Genomic DNA, 20,510 nt, shown 5'->3' with positions numbered 1-20,510 from the left:
CCATATGTCACAGGACCCTTTATATGGCAAATGTTATGAAAATGTCTTGCGTTTAAATTTCAAGTTACTTTAACTCCTTAAAGACCGCCAATATGTCATTTTACTGACCTGAGATATAAAAGAATAGCATCCCCTGTCAGCTGTACACTATAGCTGACAACTTGCTGTATCATCCACGATCAGTGTTGGCACCGTCCATATCTGATATTAGATGCTGCTGTCAATAGTGACTACATCATATAAATGGTTAACAGAGGGTGGGGGTTCCCTCTTTATCCCCATCAGCACCCTGAGATCATGATTGTGTGGTCCTGATGTTTGCCATGGCAATTCACGGCCAAATTGTGACCTGTTCAGGAGTCAGTGACATTTAGGCTAAGTGCACACGTTGCAGAATTGCCGTGGAAATTTCCGCGGCAATTCCGCAACTCCTGCCACAGGTATATCGCATCGGAATTGGCATGCGTATTCCCGCTAAACACTAGCGTTTTACAAGTGTAATTAGCTTGCTGAATGCTAGCGTTTTCGAAGCGATCTATAGCATAGTGTTTGACAAGTGTGACCAACTTTTTACTATTGATGCAACCTATGCCGCATCAAAAGTAAAAAGACAGAACGTTAAAAATAATAAAAAAAAATTAAAAATCATGATATTTTCACCTTCCGGCATCCTCGACCGTCTTCCCACTCCTTGCGATGCTCCGGTCCCAATAATGCATTGTGGCAAAAACCCCAGATGACGTAGCGGTCTCGCGAGACCGCTACGTCATCACAGGTAATTTTTGCAATGCATTATTGGGAACGGAAGCATCGCGACAAGCGGGAACGCTGCCGGGGATGCCGGAAGGTGAGAATATCACGATTTTTTTATTGTAATTTTTTATTTTTTTTTTATTTTATTTACTATAATATGGTTCCCAGGGCCTGGAGGAAAGTCTCCTCTCCTCCACCCTGGGTACCAACCACACATGATCTGCTTCTTTCCCGCATGGTGGGTATAGCCACATACAGAAAGTAAGTGGATCAATGCATTCCTATGTGTGCTGTTTTTAAAATGGTATCACTTTTGGGGGCTTTCCAATATATAGGACTCCCAAAGTCACTGCAAACCTGGATAGGTCCCTGAAAAAAATATTTTGTAAATTTCCTTGGGAAAAGGAAAAATTACTACTACTTTTTTAAAAACCTATGAAAATGCGAGCAAAAATAAAGAACATTTTACAAATGGCGGTGATGTAAAGCAGACATGAGAGAAACATTATTAATGTTTTGTTATGAGATGACTATCTGGGTTAAAGGGATAATCATTCATAGTTTGACAATTGCTAATTTTTTACATTTTTGTCAAATTTCTGATAATTTGTTTTATAAATAAACACAAAACATATTGATCTAAATTTACTGTTAGCATAAAGTATAATGTGTCATGAAAAAAACAATCTTCAAAACAATAGGATCTGTTGAAGCATTTGAGTTATTGCCACATAAAGTGACACTTGTCAGATTTAAAAAATTTGGCCCTGTCACTAAGGGGTTAAAAGGTAACTCATGTTATAAAAGTTTGTATATATTATAGGTGCTTCATAGTGTTACTGATTGTCAGGGGTAAAGGTCTTTGTTTCAATTGACATCTCTCATGTTGGAGCCATGATTCATGTCAGGCCACTTGGTGCAATAGGTCTCCAAGGTGTGATCACTCCTTTTTAGATGCAGACTAATGAGCAGATCTAATTTTATGCAAGTGTTAGTTTTGGGAGTGAAAATTTACCGGGTGATTCCATAATTTTTCCCTATGCTTGGTTAAAAAAAAGTAACCATTACTGACTACCACATTTGTTGTTCTTGATTTCTTTTAGTGTTTCTTAAAGCCAGAAAGTTGTCATTTGAAATGACTTTAGTTTTGTGCCATGTCTGTGATCTGAATTGTTTTCTACAAAATTAAACAACTGAATGAACATCCTCCAAGGCCGGTGATTCCATAATTTTTGCCAGGGGTTGTACCAACAAAAAATGAGCAGAAAAGGAAAAATGTTAGAGACACACTCCGGAACAAATCTACAAACCAACATTAGGAAAGAGTGCAAAAATGGGTCTCATAAAATATAACATTTTATTAAGATACAATAAAAAAAAATTAAATGTAAAACACAAAAACATGACAAAACAGACTATTCCTGGAAGTGGTACCAGTACACATGTACAAAGTAAAACTTAGAAACCATTTACACAGATGGTATGTAACTGAAGAGGGGTAGTGTACGTGTCCTGGTTCATCAAACCCCAATGCACGTTTCACCCAAAGGCTTAGTCAGGGGGTGTGACGATGGAATTTATCTTTAGTAGGATTTTTTTTTATCTGTGTAAGTTGTTTTTAAATTTTACATTGTACGTGTGTACTAGTACCACTTCCTGAAACATTCTGTTTTGTCATGTTTGTGTGTCTCAGATTTACTTTTTTTTAATTATCTTAATAAAATGTTATATTTTATGAGACCTATTTTTTGCACTTTTTTTTCCCTCATGTTGGTTTGTACATTCCCCATTATAACTAGAAATAAAACGAAACACATTGCATTGTGATAGAGCATTTTATCAATTCCGTTTTAACCCCTTAAAGATGGGCACCCATGTATGGCGTTCGTTAAGAGCAGATGTATTGAGTAGGCTCAGGAGATAAGCATGCACCATTCTCAGAAGATGATGGCTGATATTCAGCCATCATCTTCCTCTAACAGCCATAGGAGTAGCTAATTTTGCCTGCTGCTGTTAACTAGTTAAATGCCACTATCAGTCTCTGCCAGCAGCATTTAAAAGGTACTTGTCACCAGTTTTGGCCGATATGCGTTATGGCCATCACCTTTCAGGGCTGATATACAGCATTCTATAATTCTGTTTATCTGCCCCCAACATGACCTATAATAGAAGAAAAACACTTATTATACACTTATTATACTCACCTGCGAGGCGGTCTGGTCCCATGGGCGTCTTGGTCCATCGTCTCCCATCTTAGTACGATCACCGTCCTCCTGTTTGCTTCTTGTGGATGACGCATCCATTCGTCATCCACACAGTCTCCTCGGCACAGCGCTTCTGCGCAGGCTTACTTCTCTGCCCTGTCAAGGGCAGACCAAAGTACTGCAGTGCGCATGCGCCGAGGCTCTTTGACCTTTCACGGTACTTGCGCATTGCATTACTTTGCTCTGCCCTCAACAGGGCAGAGAAGTACGCCTGCGCAGGAGTGCGGTGCGGAGGAGACGCGTCATCCACACAAAGTAAGCAGGAGGGCGGCATCGCAAAAAGAAGGGAGGCGCCGGACCAAGACCTGCGACACCCATTGGACCCGCAGGTGAGTATAATAAGTTATTTTTCTTCTCTTGGAGGTCAGGTTGAAGGCAGATATACAGCATTATAGAATGCTGTATATGAGCCCTTAAAGGTGATGGCCACATCTCATATTGGCCAAACCTGGTGACAGGTTCCCTTTAACCCCTTAGCGACCGCCGATACGCCTTTTAACGGCGGCCGCTAAGGGTACTTAAACCACAGCGCCGTTAATTAACGGCGCTGTGGAAAAAGTAAATAGCGCTCCCCAGAGTCGGATTTTCTCCAGGGTCTCGGCTGCCGAGGGTAGCCGAGACCCCAGAGAACATGATTCGGGGTTTTTTTAACCCACCCAGCATTTGCGATCGCCGGTAATTAACCGTTTACCGGCGATCGCAAAAAAAAAAAACGCGATCTCTTTAATTTCTCTATCCTCCGATGTGATCGCACATCGGAGGATAGAGAAAAGGGGTCCCAAGTAGCCCCCCAATACTTACCTATCTCCCCCGATGCTCCTCGTGGATCCCGGTGGGCGCCGCCATCTTGAAAATGGCGGGCGCATGCGCAGTGCGCCCGCCCGCCGGCCCCGCGAGAATCTTTGGGGTCTCGGCTGCCGGGGGTAGGGGGACCCTACAATACTCAACCTGTGTCCCTGGATCCTCCTACTGCTCCTCCTGGCCGCCGGCATCTTCTGGGCAAAAGAAAATGGCGGGCGCATGTGCAGTGCGCCCGCCATCTGTCTCCATCTGCCGGCCGGCAGGAGAAGAGCAGTTGGGGCTAAAATTAGGGCTAGGGGTAGGGTTACGGGTAGGGTTAGGGTTAGGGCTAGGGTTAGGGGTAGGGTTAGGGCTAAATTTAGGGTTAGGGTTGGGGCTAAATTTAGAGTTAGGGTTGGCGCTAAATTTAGGGTTAGGCTTCTTTCACACTTACGTCGGTACGGGGCCGTCGCAATGCATCGGCCCGACATACCGACGCACGTTGTGAAAATTGTGCACAACGTGGGCAGCGGATGTAGTTTTTCAACGCATCCGCTGCCCAATCTGTCCTGGGGAGGAGGGGGCGGAGTTACGGCCACGCATGCGCGGTCAGAAATGGCGGATGCGACGTACAAAAAAACGTTACATTGAACGTTTTTTTGTGCTGACGGTCCGCCAAAACACTGATCCAGTGCACTACGGACGCGACGTGTGGCCATCCGTCACGATCCGTCGGCAATACAAGTCTATGGGCAAAAAACGCATCCTGCGGGCACATTTGCAGGATCCGTTTCTTGTCCAAAATGACGGATTGCGACGGATGCCAAACGACGCAAGTGTGAAAGTAGCCTTAGGGCTAGGGTTAGGGTTGGGGCTAAAGTTAGGGCTAGGGTTGGGGCTAAAGTTAGGGTTAGAGTTGGGATTAGGGTTAGGGTTTGGATTAGGGTTGGTATTAGGGTTAGGGTTGGCATTAGGGTTACGCTTGGGATTAGGGTTAGGTTTGGGATTAGGGTTAAGTTTAGGGTTGTGATTAGGGGTGTATTGGGATTAGGGTTAGGTTTGAGGTTAGGGTTGAGATTAGGATTAGGGGTGTGTTGGATTTAGGGTTTTGATTAGGGTTATGGTTAGGGTTGACATTAGGGTTGTTTTGGGGTAAGGGTTGGGATTATCGTTAGGGTTAGTGATTAGGATTATGGATCGGGTTGGGATTTGGGTTAGGGGTGTGTTGGAGTTGGGTTGGAGCTAGAATTGGGGGGTTTCCACTGTTTAGGTACATCAGGGGGTCTCCAAACACGACAGCCAATTTTGCGCTCAAAAAGTCAAATGGTGCTCCCTCCCTTCTGAGCTCTGCCGTGCGCCCAAACAGTGGGTTACCCCCACATATTTGGCATCAGCATACTCGGGATAAATTGGACAACAACTTCTGGGGTCCAATTTCTCTTGTTACCCTTGTGAAAATAAAAACTTGGGGGCTACAAAATCCTTTTTGTGGAAAAAAAAAAATATATATATATATATTTTTTATGACTCTGCATTCTAAACTTCTGTGAAGCACTTGGGCATTCAAAGTTCTCACCACACATCTAGATAAGTTCCTTGGGGGGTCTAGTTTCCAAAATGGGGTAAATTGTGGAGGGTTTCTACTGGTTAGGTACATCAGGGGCTCTGCAAACGCAACATAATGCCCGCAGACCATTCTATCAAAGTCTGCATTCCAAAACGGCGCTCCTTCCTTCCGAGCTCTGCCGTGCGCCCAAACAGTGGTTTACCCCCACATATGGGGTACCAGCATACTCAGGACAAATTGGACAACAACTTTTGGGGTCCAATTTCTCTTGTTACCCTTGTGAAAATAAAAACTTGGGGGCTAAAAAATCTTTTTTGTGGAAAAAAAAATATTTTTTATTTTCACGACTCTGCATTATAAACTTCTGTGAAGCACTTGGGCATTCAAAGTTCTCACCACACATCTAGATAAGTTCCATGGGGGGTCTAGTTTCCAAAATGGGGTCACTTGTGGGGGGTTTCTACTGTTTAGGCACATCAGGGGCTCTCCAAACGCGACATGGCGTCCAATCTCAATTCCAGCCAATTCTACATTGAAAAAGTAAAACGGCGCTTCTTCACTTCCAAGCTCTGCGGTGCGCCCAAACAGTGGTTTACCCTCACATATGGGGTATCGACGTATTCAGGAGAAATCGCACAACAACTTTAGTGGTCTAATTTCTCCTGTTACCCTTGTGAAAATAAGAATTTGTGGGCGAAAAGATCATTTTTGTGTAAACAAAAGCGATTTTTTATTTTCACGGCTCTACGTTATAAACTTCTGTGAAGCACTTGGGGGTTCAAAGTGCTCACCACACATCTAGATAAGTTCCTTAAGGGGTCTAGTTTCCAAAATGGTGTCACTTGTGGGGAGTTTCCACTGTTTAGGCACATCAGGGGCTCTCTAAACGTGACATGGCGTCCGATCTCAATTCCAGCCAATTCTGCATTGAAAAAGTCAAACGGCGCTCCTTCACTTCTAAGTTCTGCGGTGCGCCCAAACAGTGGTTTACCCCCACATATGGGGTATTGGCGTATTCAGGAGAAATTGCATAACAAAATTTTATGGTTACATTTCTGCTTTTACACTTGTGAAAATAAAAAAAATGGTTCTGAATTAAAATGTTTGCAAAAAAAAGTTAAATGTTCATTTTTTCCTTCCACATTGTTTCAGTTCCTGTGAAGCACGTAAAGGGTTAATAAACTTCTTGAATGTGGTTTTGAGAACCTTGAGGGGTGTAGTTTTTAGAATGGTGTCACACTTCGTTATTTTCTATCATATAGACCCCTCAAAATGACTTCAAATGTGATGTGGTCCCTAAAAAAAAATGGTGTTGTAAAAATGAGAAATTGCTGGTCAACTTTTAACCCTTATAACTCCCTAACAAAAAAAAATTTTGTTTCCAAAATTGTGCTGATGTAAAGTAGACATGTGGGAAATGTTATTTATTAACTATTTTTCGTGACATATCTCTCTGATTTAAGGGCATAAAAATACAAAGTTTGAAAATTGCAAAATTTTAAAAATTTTCGCCATATTTCCGTTTTTTCATTAATAATCGCAAGTAATATCTAAGAAATGTTACCCCTAACATGAAGTACAATATGTCACGAAAAAACAATCTCAGAATCAGCGGGAACCATTGAAGCGTTCCAGAGTTATAACCTCATAAAGTGACAGTGGTCAGAATTGCAAAAATTGGCTCGGTCATTAAGTACCAAATTGGCTCTGTCACTAAGGGGTTAAAGCACATGGCTCAAGGGTAATTTTAAGTGACCATCAACCTCACTGTGCACCGATGGGTTACCTTACCAATAGTAGTCATGGATCTACTGAAGACCCCTGTGCGATTTTCTTATGAAGACCAGCCTGCTTCTGGTGTTCACAGGCAACTGTGATTTTTAGTACATAATGCAATACTGTATTATTGTAGTACATAGCATAAGCGATTTATCAGTAATGGGTACAAGTGTTCTGAGAGGATTACAATATAAAGTTAAAAAAAGTTGATTCACTCCCTTTTCTAAAAATCAAAATTTTATTATTTTAACTTGACCAAAAACATTGATATAAATAAATATGCCATCAGGGGGAGCAGCTTTAACCCCTTAGTGACAGAGCTAATTTTTACCTTAATGACCAGGCCAAATTTTTGAAATCCGACATTGTCCCTTTATTTGGTAATAATTCTGGAACGCTTCAACGTGATTCTAAGATTTTTTTTTTTTTTGACATATAGTACTTTATGTTGGTGGTAAATTTTGGTCAATATGATTTCCGTATATTTATGAAAATATCATACATTTGACTAGCAATTTGAAAATGTTGCAATTTTCAAACTTCAGATATTTATTCCTTTAAATCAGATAGTTATACCACACAAAATAGTTAATAAATAACATTTCCCACATGTCTACTTTACATCTGCATCATTTTTTAAACATTTTTTTTGTTAGGAAGAGTTCAAAGTTGATAATCAATTTCTCATTTTTCCTACAAAATTTACAAAATTATTTATTTTAGAGACCACATCACACTTTGGACAACCTATATTTCAGAAATACTCAAAAGTAACACCATTCTAAAAACTATACCCCTTATCGTCCTCAAAACCACATTCAAGAAGTTTATTAACCTTTCAGGTGCTTCTCATGAATATAATGTAATGTGGAAAAATAAACATTTTCTTTTTTTTTCACAAAAAATTAACTTTAGCCCCAAATTTTTTGCTTTCACAAAGGTAACATGAGAAAATGAACCCCAAAATTGTTGTGCAATTTCTCCTGAGTACACTGATACCCCATATGTTGGAGAAAACTACTGTTTTGGTGCACGGCAGGGCTCAGACGAGAAGGAGCGGCGTTTGACTTTTTGAACGCAAAATTGGGTGGAATCGAGAGCGCACGCCATGTAATGTTTTGAGTGCCCCTGATGTGGAAACAAGTGACCCTGTTTTAAAAACTACACTCCTCAAGGATTTTATTTGGGGTATAGTGAGGATTTTGAATCCAAAGGCACTACACAGAATTTGATAACATTGGGTCGTCACATTGAATTATTGAATATTTAGTCATTAGTGTTGAGCACAAGAGGTCACTACTCGAGGTTGCATCGGGTGTTCGGGTAAAAAAAAAACGTGGGGATTGCCTGTGTAAGTGAGACATTCCCAGCATGTTTTTTGGGTGCTTAACAGCCACAATACATGGGGCGGAGACTAGAACATGTCATTCGAGCACTAACAATACTCAGCGCATACCCAAGCACCCGATGCAAACTCGAGTAGTGAGCACTTGCACTCAACACTAGTAGTCATATTATCATCTTATTTTTTATTTATTTTTAAAAAAAGGTGATGATGGAATAAGCCTTTTAGCGGCTGCAGTTTTAATGCACATCGGCAGTCGCTAAGGGGTTAAAGTAACGAATCAGGTACAGTAGGGATGTAAGTATAAAGATATTCCTGCTATGTCCCTATAAACCTCAAGCTAAAAACTCTGCCTGATCGTCAGGGCTGTTGGCTCGTGGAGTCGGTGTCCATTTTGGTGGAGTTGGAGTCGTTATAAAATGGACCAACTCCCAAAATATCTAATAAATGTATTTCAGTGCAGAATGTGCTGTAAATGTTTACATAAGAATTTGGGAAAAATATGAAATGTCCTATAAGGCTATATGCACACAGTGCGTTTTTGATGTGTTTTCACAGCGGTTTTTTTTTTCCCCACGCGGAAATGGGCCAAAATTGCTATGGAATCCTTATGCAAGCTAATTCAATTACAATCATGAAGTGTTGGGCACATGATCAGTAAATTTCCTTAAGTATTTGCAGTGCGTTTTTTTTCCATGTCAATTCTTTGTGCCTTTCTGCACCCATTGACTTCAATTAAGTCAGTCAAATCCGCAGCAAAAACGCAGGTATAAAAATGTTTGCGGAATTGTGTGACAGCGTGGGAAACACCAGCGCGGTGGTTCTTATCAGTGGTAATGGTCAGAACGCTGTGGCATCATACTGTCGGATGTCAGCGTGACCCTGCAGCTGTGACTGTCACCCGTGGTAATGCAACCGCCGATGCTGTTGGTCAGAACGCTGTGGGATCATACTGTCGGATGTCAGCGTGACCCTGCAGCTGTGACTGTCACACGTGGTAACGCAACCGCCGATGCTGTTGGTCAGAACGCTGTGGGATCATACTGTTGGATGTCAGCGTGACCCTGCAGCTGTGACTCACCCATGGTAACGCAACTGCCGATGCTGTTGGTCAGAACGCTGTGGGATCATACTGTTGGATGTCAGCGTGACCCTGCAGCTGTGACTGTCACCCGTGGTAACGCAACCACCAGTGCTGTTGGTCAGAACGCTGTGGGATTATGCTGTCAGATGTCAGCGTGACCCCGCAGCTGTGACTGTCACCCGCGGTAACAATGTCCATGTATGCACATTTGTTAGCCCCACTCCTTTTTCCCATTAAAAATAGATGTATCATAAATAAAACATTTGGAATTATCGCATCTAGAAATGTCTTTTCTATCAAAATATAAAATTAATTAACCCTATTGATAAAAACTGTAAAGAGAAAAATTGAAAGGCCAGGATTACAATTTCTTTTTTGGTTGCTGCAACTCCAAAATTCCAAAAAGAAAAGTAAAAACAATAAAAAGCTATCAAAACGTTGTAAGTAGTGACCCCCCCGATTTTTTGGGATTAGCGGGTTCACCCGAGTTTTTTTTTTTGTAAAGTTCGAGTTTGTTGCTGGAGATGACACAAACTTGCATCCGAACCCCGGACTCGGACTTTACATATATGGGATGGGGTGGATGGAGCTGCAAAAAAAAAGGCAGAAAATTAATAAACATTATAACTATACTTACCTGTCCAGTGATGCATCCTCCTGTCCCGCTGTCTCCTGGCTGCAACTGCTTCGAGGGCCGCTCATTAACTTCTGCCGGCAGTATGCACTGCACTCGTCAGTCTTCGGCTTTTTCCGGCAGTGTTCGTGTGGTGACGTCACCGCGCGAAAAAGCCGAAGATTGCCGAGTGCAGTGAATACCGGCAGAAGTTAATGAGCGGGCCCCGGAAGCAGATGCGGCCAGGAGACAGCGGGACAGGAGAACGCATCACTGGACAGGTAAGTATAATTATAATGTTTATTATTAATTTTCTATTTTTTTTTTTTTTGCAGTCCGAACTGGTCGAATTTTACAGTTAAAAACAAGCTCTCCAACACCTCTATCAACTGAAAAATTAAAATGTTTCAGATCTTGGAAAATGGCAACAATCATTTTGCTAGGTCAATGAACACCATAAAAACAGGGTTGTTTTTTTCACAATTTCACTGCGTTTTGGATTTTTTTTTTTTCCTGTTTTCCCGCGCACCTCATAGTAAAATTAATGGTATCATTCAAAATTACAAATCGTTGTGCAAAAAAACATGCTCTCATTCCGCAATGTTGGTGGAAAAATAAAAAAAAGTTATGGCTCTTCAAATAATGAGAAGAAATAAAAAGTACAAAAACGAAAAAATTGCCTTGTCATTACTGGGTTGAAAAGCTTTGTTTTTTTGTATTTTCTGCCCTGTCCAATGTGCATGAATTACTTTGTCCACCAGGTGGCGGTCTTATATTAATAACATTGTGTATAATCTTGCACATTGGAAAAGGTGTGCTACTGATATGGCTTGCTCTGGTCTTGTCAGTAATTTCTTTTTTGTGTTTTTTTTTTTTTTTATGACAATCAAGAGTTAGTAATGTTATATTAGTCTGTATGTTCTCTCAATGTTTCTGTGGGTTTCCTCTGGGTTCTCTAGTTTCCTCCCACACTCCAAAGACATACTGATAGGCAATTTAGATTGTGAGCCCCAATGGGGACAGCGATGATGTCTGTAAAGCGCTGCAGAAAATGTTGTGCTATATAAGTAAAAGAAATAAAAATAATTCCTAAATTGAAAGTAGTGTTATTACATATGTTAACTAATATAACGTTTTAGGCTCATGTAAACTGGGTTATTACATATGTTAAATAAGGTAAGATTTTAGGCTCATGTAAACTGGAAAGATTGTAGTTCTATAGATCAGGAGGAGTGAAAAGGAAATGAACGTGAACACAAAGAAGTGCCTAGGTAAGGTATGGCCCTGGTGCAGAGATTCCTGCTGTCCTTACCAGGTAACTGCGGTCCTTATTAGTTTGGCAGGGACGCAGTACAGTACTTCAGATGTAGACTTTTGGTAGTCACTGTAGCCCCCAATCTTGGCACCATTTGTTCTTTCATTGCTTTGCGCATGCAATCCTTTGCCTTTACTATCTGAGACGGTAATAAGAATGGAAAGCAGTTAGAGGACCTGTCGCTGAGTTACTTTGGCTTTTCACCCCCTTCTCCCCTGAGTGTGTGTGTGTTCTTATATAAAATATTTTTTTTCTGCTATAATAGCATATGTATGGACCATATGGCGCATATAAAAAAGCACAAAAAGCTGTATATTCATGAGGGAAGTTGGACGCATAATATTAGAACAAACACTATCTACTTTTGACTTGATAACAGAAAAGTGTTAAGCTGCAGGGTTGTCTCCCCATGAGTGCCAGCATTCTCCAGACCTTGAAACAACTTTCTGTATTCTAAATGGATATTTTAGCTATTAGTTGGCCCCTCCTAGTAGATAAATCTTTTGTGTGATAATCATATAATCAAGGTTTAGGACATTATCGCTTATCAAAAGTTATCGGTTCAGTTTTGAAATGTTTGAGAAATCAGATGATTTTCTTACAATAGACCGTACATATCTTGATATGCCCTTTGGATAAGAAATATTTATTGTACATAAAGCCCCAAAATTCTCACTATTGTACTGACAGTCTCGGACATGGGTCGAGGAAACTTTCATATATTTTTCCTAGAAAAACATTTAGAATTGAGAGTCCTCAGTGGTTGATGCCTTTTAATGGCTAACTGAAAAGATGGTAACAAATTGCAAGCTTTCAAGACTACACAGGTCTCTTCATCAGGCATAGAATAGCACAAAATCTGAAGAATCACATATACAATACTACAACAAACTGCAGACCCTTGTGATTCAGAACAAGGAAAAGAAACTAGATAGATTGAGCCTAAATCCAGAATGTATATTTTTCCTAGTCACTTCATCTACACTTTTGTATAAAAATTTTTTTTTTGTAATGAAGACAGATTTTTAGTGAATGTTCAGGAGGCAGAGGGAAGAATGAGAAGTGGCTCATAAATGGATAAAGAAGACAATGTATCTGATTACAATTATATATACAATATATATATATATATATATATATATATATATATATATATATATATACATATATACAAAGTATATTTTATATTCAATCACAGAAAGTTTTTTAAAACATCAGTGATTATTAAACATTGCTCATGTACGCCTGAGATCTGACAGCATGACAAAGGAAGTGTTTTCAAAATGCCTGAAAATTAGCCACCCCCACACCACCTTCATTTATTAAACTTCAGAGCAGGGAACCTGTCAGCAGTTTTGGCCGATGTATGATACGGTCACCACTTTCAGGGTAGATTAAGCCTCTGGTCCGACCTGAAGGATAAGAAAATAAGTTAGATTACACTCACCCGGGGGGGCGGTCCGGTCCGATGGGTGTCGCAGGTCCGGGTCCAGCGTCGCTCATCTTCTTGCGATGCCGCCCTCCTATTGCTTCATCGCTCTTTGGCATCGCGCTCCTGTGCAGGCGTACTTTGTCTGCCCTGTTGAGGGCAGAGTAAAATACTGCAGTGCGCAGGCAGCGGGAAATAATAATAATAACAATCTTTATTTTTAAATGGCGCTAACATATTCCACAGCGCTTTACAGTTTGCACACATTATCATCACTCTCCCCGATGGGGCTCACAAACTAAATTCCCTATCAGTATGTCTTTGGAGTGTGGGAGGAAGCCCACACACACGGGAAGAACACACAAACTCTTTGCAGATGTTGTCCTGGGTGGGATTAGAACCCAGGACCCCAGCGCTGCAAGACTGCAGTGCTAACCACTGCGCCACCGTGAAAGGTCAGAGAGGTCCAGCGCCTGCGCACTGCAGTACTTTACTCTGCCCTCAACAGGGCAGAAAAAGTACGCCTGCACAGGAGCACGATGCCGGGGAGCGATGAAACAATAGGAGGGCGGCATCGCAAGAAGATGGGAGACACTGGACCCAGACCTGCGACACCCATCGGACCGGACTGCACCGGACCACCCCCCTGGGATTATAATAAAACTTATTTTTCTTATCTTTCAGATCGGACCAGGCTCTTATCTACAGCTTTAAAGAATGCTGTAGATAAGTCCTGAAAGGCCGTGGTCGTATCTTACATCGGCCAAAACTGCTGACAGGTTCCCTTTACGACACACCTATTGATTTAGGTAACTTTTAAGTATACGTTATCATAAGTGTGTACATGAGAAATATCACTATACCACTTTAAATTATTTGTGTCCTAATAAATTCATCAAAAGTATGCCCATGAAAATACACATTACTTCAAATCAGAATATACCAAAAATTCGGACTTAACGTATGAATAGCTGAAGACGTAAGCAGAGATAAAATATAAAATCAAGTTTATTAATCTTATCGTAATTAAATAAATACACATAAAATAAAAACCAGGGTGCCCTGCAGGGGGAAAAAGACACCATCAGAAAAGTATGTATGATAGGTATGATATATAAGTGCTTCAATTAACATATAATAACTCCTAGCAGTGACAGTTGATATACGAGACTGGATAACACCTTTCATGGGATCTAAAGAAAAAGCAGATATGCAGCGTTATAAAATGTCTAGTAAATAAATAATATTTAAATACGCGACAACAAGCCTAATAGATCCACAAAAAAGGGGGGTAAAAAATATATATAACCCAAATGGCTAAAGCCCAAGACTATGTATCAAATATAAAAGTGCAAGTGCAAATCACATAACATTTAAGGATATACTAAGGTTGCAAAATTGCCAATAATTGTCTAATAGAAATAATACTATATTGAATGCCATAGTACCATAAATCAGCAATATCCCAAATATCAAACTATAAATGCACTAGTGGCAAATAAACAATCAGAATGCACGCACATCAAATTGTCAAATACGATACCTAAGGTTAGAGCTGGAAAGCTAGCAGTGAAACAAGATGGCGCTTCCCCCTCACCCCAACGCACGTTTTGCTGTTACTTCTTGTGGCCTACATTTTTCACCAGTTCCCCCTTCCCCCGCATGTTTCATCTGTCTTTCAATTGTCTCTGAACTAGTGGAAGAGGACTAGATACTATGTCTCCTATCCATAATACACAATAAGGGGTTCCATTTTCTTTCACTGTTTAGTGCATTTATAAGTAACAGCAGCATGGAATACATTTTATGGTAGTACTGAGCTATGTGGCTGTGAATCCGGGATAAGTGAAGTCATTCACTAGCTGCAGCACCATCTGATTGTCTTGTGTGATTCTGATTCTTTTCTCATGGTGCTCCTCACTTCACCTCTCTTTCCTCCCTCCGTAGAGTATAATAACAGATATAATCTGACCCCTTATTATGCTATTATGCTTATTATTTTACAGGTGAGTTTTAGAACCTTGTTGTTGTAGTTGTCCGATAATCCAGAATATTGGGAGATCTTGCATCATGTCTCCTTGTTTTTGGAGGCGCTGCACTTTTCCAGACTAACTAATCACCCTGCAGTTGGCGGGCACGTCAGTTTAGACAATGATCTAATGGACAGCTTAGATTGATAGTTTGGTACTTTATTTTCCTCCACTACAACACTGAATGGATTATGTCAATTCCTCTTAATTTAATTAAGCATAAGAGGGCACTTCTCACCAAAGACATGGAAACTGGTGAAAAGGTCTCGGCTATGAACTGTGCTTTTATCTACATGGCATGGCTAATAATAAACAAGGCTGGATGATAATGTGGTACTTTATGTAGCACTGACAATGTATCGCATGAACACACAGGGAGCAGGCGTGCTGCCACCCAGACAAGATCTCTTTGTAGTGCTTGGCGACTAATTGGATGTAATCCCTAATTTAAGTTGTCTGTTTCTAGGTTACTGATCTTTATGGCTTTCTAAGGTACAAACCCCTTTGACACGGCCTCATAGATAATTGTTACTTCTGGTTCGGGCTCCAATAATGCTTCAGTGATTTTGGAGCCAAAATATCGTTTGCTTTTTATAAATGAGGCTTTGTGCTCCTCGTTTGTGAGGACACTTTAGATGGTTCGTATTCTTAACACCCTTATGCTTTTTTTGTCTTTTCGCTATAATGAAAACAGAACCCCTTTCAGCATTGGTTAGGGAGAACCACAGATATCATTTCCACTCTTCACATGCATTAGGGCGCAACATCTTTTTACGCCCAAAGATTTCTGACCAAACAGACCCCTGTACAGATTAGATGAAATCCGTTGAAATCCAATGATTTCGATTGGATCGGCCGACCATCTGATGTGTATGGGACCTCTCCGCACTGGTCAAATTGATCTGCCTATCTACACAGATATGTTGTTCGGGTAGATGGAATTCTTATTTTCCTCTTTTCTTATGAATGTCCTAAAATAAAACTGTTCTATTCCATATAATGTTGTCTTTCAGATGCACATTTACATGAGTCATTTAGATTTTCAGACAGATTTTAATGCCAAGTATATCAGTATTCTGGCAAATAAGGCAGATGTCAATCAGATCAACTGGCCATTTATTAGGTTTTTTTTTTTCTTTTTAAACTTTTTGTTGAAAAATACTTCAGCATAAACATTACATAGTATAACAGGACATGCATCCGGAGATGTTACCAACTTTAACAAATGTCCATTCAAAATAATATTGCAATTGTTGCATCACATTCTATGTAATACAGTAGGATATATTGATATATACTGTAGATGTCTGTTGAAAACACTGCACCCGGCCGAAATCTGGGCTATGTAGAAAAATATTGAAGATTAAGGTCTATATGATTTAAAAATATAAACAAGAATCCATTCTTTGGTCCATTTACATCAGGAGTCTTATCTCATGTATCTGAAAACCTGGAAAAAGGTGCGTAATGCAAAATTGGGGCAATTAAATCATTGGGGGATACGTGCGTCAAGAGTGCTTCACACCACTTCTCCCAAATTCTATGAAATTTTTTGGGCCATCCTCTGTTCCTATATACTATATGCTACAGGGTGGGCCATTTATAAGGATAAACCTGGGTGGGCCATGTGTATGGATACACCTAAATAAAATGGGAATGGTTGGTGATATCCTTCCTGACTTCCTGTTTGTGGCCCATTAGTATATGGGAGGGGGAAAACTTTTCAAGATGGGTGGTGACAAGGGCGGGCATTTTGAAGTCGGCCATTTTGGATGCAACTTTATAAATGGCCCACCCCAGTGTATCCATATAAATGGCCCGCCCTATACTTACACCATTTTAAGTTGATATTGGTCTGATGGGAAAGGAATTGACAAGCTGTCTAGATCTATAAAATCACATTCATCACCTCAATGGTATGGCCAGCAAACAGTTCACATCTTGGTTCCTTTGATAATGTAGGGAAGAAAGACAATTGGTCCATGACATGGCTCCATCCTGCAACACTGATCTGTCAACTGCTTTTCCAATTTCATCAAGATTACTGTTAATCATTAGTGAACGTAGAAAAAAAAAGGGAAAATCCAGCTTCCAAAAAATTCCAAATTTATTGTGAATAAAACATGAGGTCCAGTAGGATGAATTCACATGATAATGAGTAACAGATTACGCGTTTCGAACAGCTTGTTCTTTCTCACACACACTACCCCTCTGCAAAATACTCACAACCTCTCTTCAAAGTATATACTCACACACGCACAGAGATACACACACACTCTGAATAAAGCAGCCGCCCATTCCCCACCTCTTTCAAAACTAAACTTAATACATTTAATGTCCAGCTCCTGCTGGAGCTCTTACCAGCGCACGCCTACATTGTCTTTACTCCTCTTCGGCCCCAGCAGCAGTGTTGCACATTGGACCTGGGGCTGACAGCATCGCTGGGGAGGCACATAGGTCACTGGGGGGACACAGATCACACATAGCTGGAGGGGACCGAGATCACAGGGGGCACAGAGATTACATGGGAGCACAAATTTCACAGGGGGGTACATAGCAAGGTGGCACAGGGGGCACATAGATCAAAAGGGGCACAAAGCTAGGCGCAACAGATCGCTGGGGAAGCAAAGCTGGGGGCACAGAGATCACAGGGGGGCATATAGCTGGAGGGCACAGAAATCACAGGGGGCACAACTGGGGCCATAGATCACAGGGGGGCACAGATCACAGGGGGGCATATAACGGGGCACAGAGCTCACAGGGGGGCATATAGTGGGCACATAGCTGGGGGGACACAGAAATCACAGGGGGCACATTTCTGAGGGGCACAGATCACCAGCAGAAAGGCACAGAGCTCCGGGCACAGAAACCACCAGCACACAGGCACAGAGCTGCCGCCACAGAGATCTCTATAGCAGCAGCTCCTCTTCCGGGACAGGAGGACGGGAGTGCATTGGGCGCTAGCCCCGCCCACCCCAATTGCATCATCATTCATGTGCAGACAGCTTTCTGTAATAAATGCTGCGTACCGTGCATTTGGGGGTTAAAGGGCTGGCAGCTGGCAGGATACGGCTGCCGCCCGAGCATTGCGGACCCTGGGGACCTGCCCACGGGCCTCTTGAAGAGTCACCGTGGGCCGCACGTGGCCCGTAAGCCGGAGGTTCCCCACCCCTGGTTTAAATGTGTTAGCGTCTAAAAGACACAAATACATTTGAACATCGGAAGGGAGTGGAGTGTGTGCGGCAGCAGGCCTGGCATGCATGCCCACAGAGAGGGCTCTGCGTGTCCTCTGTGGCACACTTGCTATAGTCTCTCCATCATTGGTCTAGGACATGCCAAAATGAGGTACTTGAAGCAGTCTCCTTCAATCTTCTCATTCAGTCTTGATACTGGGAGTCCTGAAGCCATTTTTGCTAGTCCCAAATCTTGTGCCATATCTTTCAACTCATGCTGGTCAAATCCCTTACGAACTGAGACCTCTTTAATTTCAAAATCTTCATCCTTCTGTCACTTTGTTCTTCATCATACTGCTATTCTTAAAAGAGTGGTTCAAGGAAAACTGGCACTGAGATTTCAGCTGAATGAGGTACTGGACCTATAGCTGATGGTAGACTAGGATACTCTGTTTTATATTTATTTTTCTTGTTATATCCTGAAATTTTCACTTTACAAAAGTAACAGTCACTGGAACCAGTGACCGAGTATCAGATCCAAACATAACACATAGATACAGAACCAGACCCAAGGTCATAAGGCTATGTGCACACGATGCAGATTTAATGCAGAACTGCACTGTGATTTTTCAGTACAATGTAAATCAATGTGAAAAAAAAAGCTGTGCGCATAAATCTGCGCAGAAACGCTGCGGATTTCAAAGAAGTGCATGTCACTTCTTTTGTGCAGTTCTGCAGCGTTTCTGCACCCCTCCATTAATAGTAATCCGCAGTGGTAAAATCTGCACAAAATCCACATCAATTCCGCACTAAAACCGCATAAAAACCGCAGCAAATCCGCAACTGCGGATTCTGCCAGGAGATGCGGATTTTGTGCAGAAAATTCTGCACCTCTTTTCTTACGTGTGCACATAGCCTCATATTAAGGCTATGTGCACACGTTGCAGATTATTTGTGGTTTTTTAGCGTTTTTGCGCTATAAAAACGCTATAAAACCGCAAATAATCTCCATACATTAAGCATCCCATCATTTATAATGGAATCCGCAATTTCTGTGCACATGATGTGCGTTTTTCCGCATGAAAAATGCATTGCGGAAAAATAATGAACCTGTTCATTAATTTTGCATTTTTTGCGGTTTTCCCACTGTCTAATGCATTTGGAAATGTCCGGGAAAAACCGCGCAAAAAACGCGTCAAAACCGCGCAAAAAAACGCATGCGGATTTCATGCGGAAATCTGGCAGAAATGTCCGGATTTCCACAGGAATTTTCTGCATGAATTCCTGAACGTGTGCACATACAGTGCCTACAAGTAGTATTCAACCCCCTGCAGATTTAGCAGGTTTACACATTTGGAATTAACTTGGCATTGTGACATTTGGACTGTAGATCAGCCTGGAAGTGTGAAATGCACTGCAGCAAAAAAGAATGTTATTTCTTTGTTTATTTTTTTTTTTTAAATTGTGAAAAGTCTTTTCAGAGGGTCATTTATTATTCAACCCCTCAACCCACCAGAATTCTGTTTGGTTCCCCTAAAGTATTAAGAAGTAGTTCAGGCACAAAGAACAATGAGCTTCACATGTTTGGATTAATTATCTCTTTTTCCAGCCTTTTCTGACTATTTAAGACCCTCCCCAAACTTGTGAACAGCACTCATACATGGTCAACATGGGAAAGACAAAGGAGCATTCCAAGGCCATCAGAGACAAGATCGTGGAGGGTCACAAGGCTGGCAAGGGGTACAAAACCCTTTCCAAGGAGTTGGACCTACCTGTCTCCACTGTTGGGAGCATCATCCGGAAGTGGAAGGCTTATGGAACTACTGTTAGCCTTCCACGGCCTGGACAGCCTTTGAAAGTTTCCTCCCGTGCCGAGTCCAGGCTTGTCCGAAGAGTCAAGGCTAACCCAAGGACAACAAGGAAGGAGCTCTGGGAAGATCTCATGGCAGTGGGGACATTGGTTTCAGTCAATACCATAAGTAACGTACTCCACCGCAATGGTCTCCGTTCCAGACGAGCCCGTAAGGTACCTTTACTTTCAAAGCGTCATGTCAAGGCTCGTCTACAGTTTGCTCATGATCACTTGGAGGACTCTGAGACTGACTGGTTCAAGGTTCTCTGGTCTGATGAGACCAAGATCGAGATCTTTGGTGCCAACCACACACGTGACGTTTGGAGACTGGATGGCACTGCATACGACCCCAAGAATACCATCCCTACAGTCAAGCATGGTGGTGGCAGCATCATGCTGTGGGGCTGTTTCTCAGCCAAGGGGCCTGGCTATCTGGTCCGCATCCATGGGAAGATGGATAGCACGGCCTACCTGGAGATTTTGGCCAAGAACCTCCGCTCCTCCATCAAGGATCTTAAGATGGGTC

General features: G+C 41.6%; 1 protein-coding gene across 1 annotated transcript in view; it reads left to right on the top strand.

Annotated features, from left to right (window-relative positions):
* PEX7 (peroxisomal biogenesis factor 7) overlaps positions 1–20,510 on the top strand; it is a 282,390-nt gene that overhangs the window by 45,532 nt on the left and 216,348 nt on the right. The gene's annotated exons all lie outside the window — the stretch shown is intronic.

This window comes from Ranitomeya imitator, chromosome 5 (assembly GCF_032444005.1).
Source record: "Ranitomeya imitator isolate aRanImi1 chromosome 5, aRanImi1.pri, whole genome shotgun sequence".
Lineage (NCBI taxonomy): Eukaryota > Metazoa > Chordata > Amphibia > Anura > Dendrobatidae > Ranitomeya > Ranitomeya imitator.
Note: the sequence above shows the minus strand (reverse complement) of the source record. Positions and strands in the feature narration are given on the sequence as shown.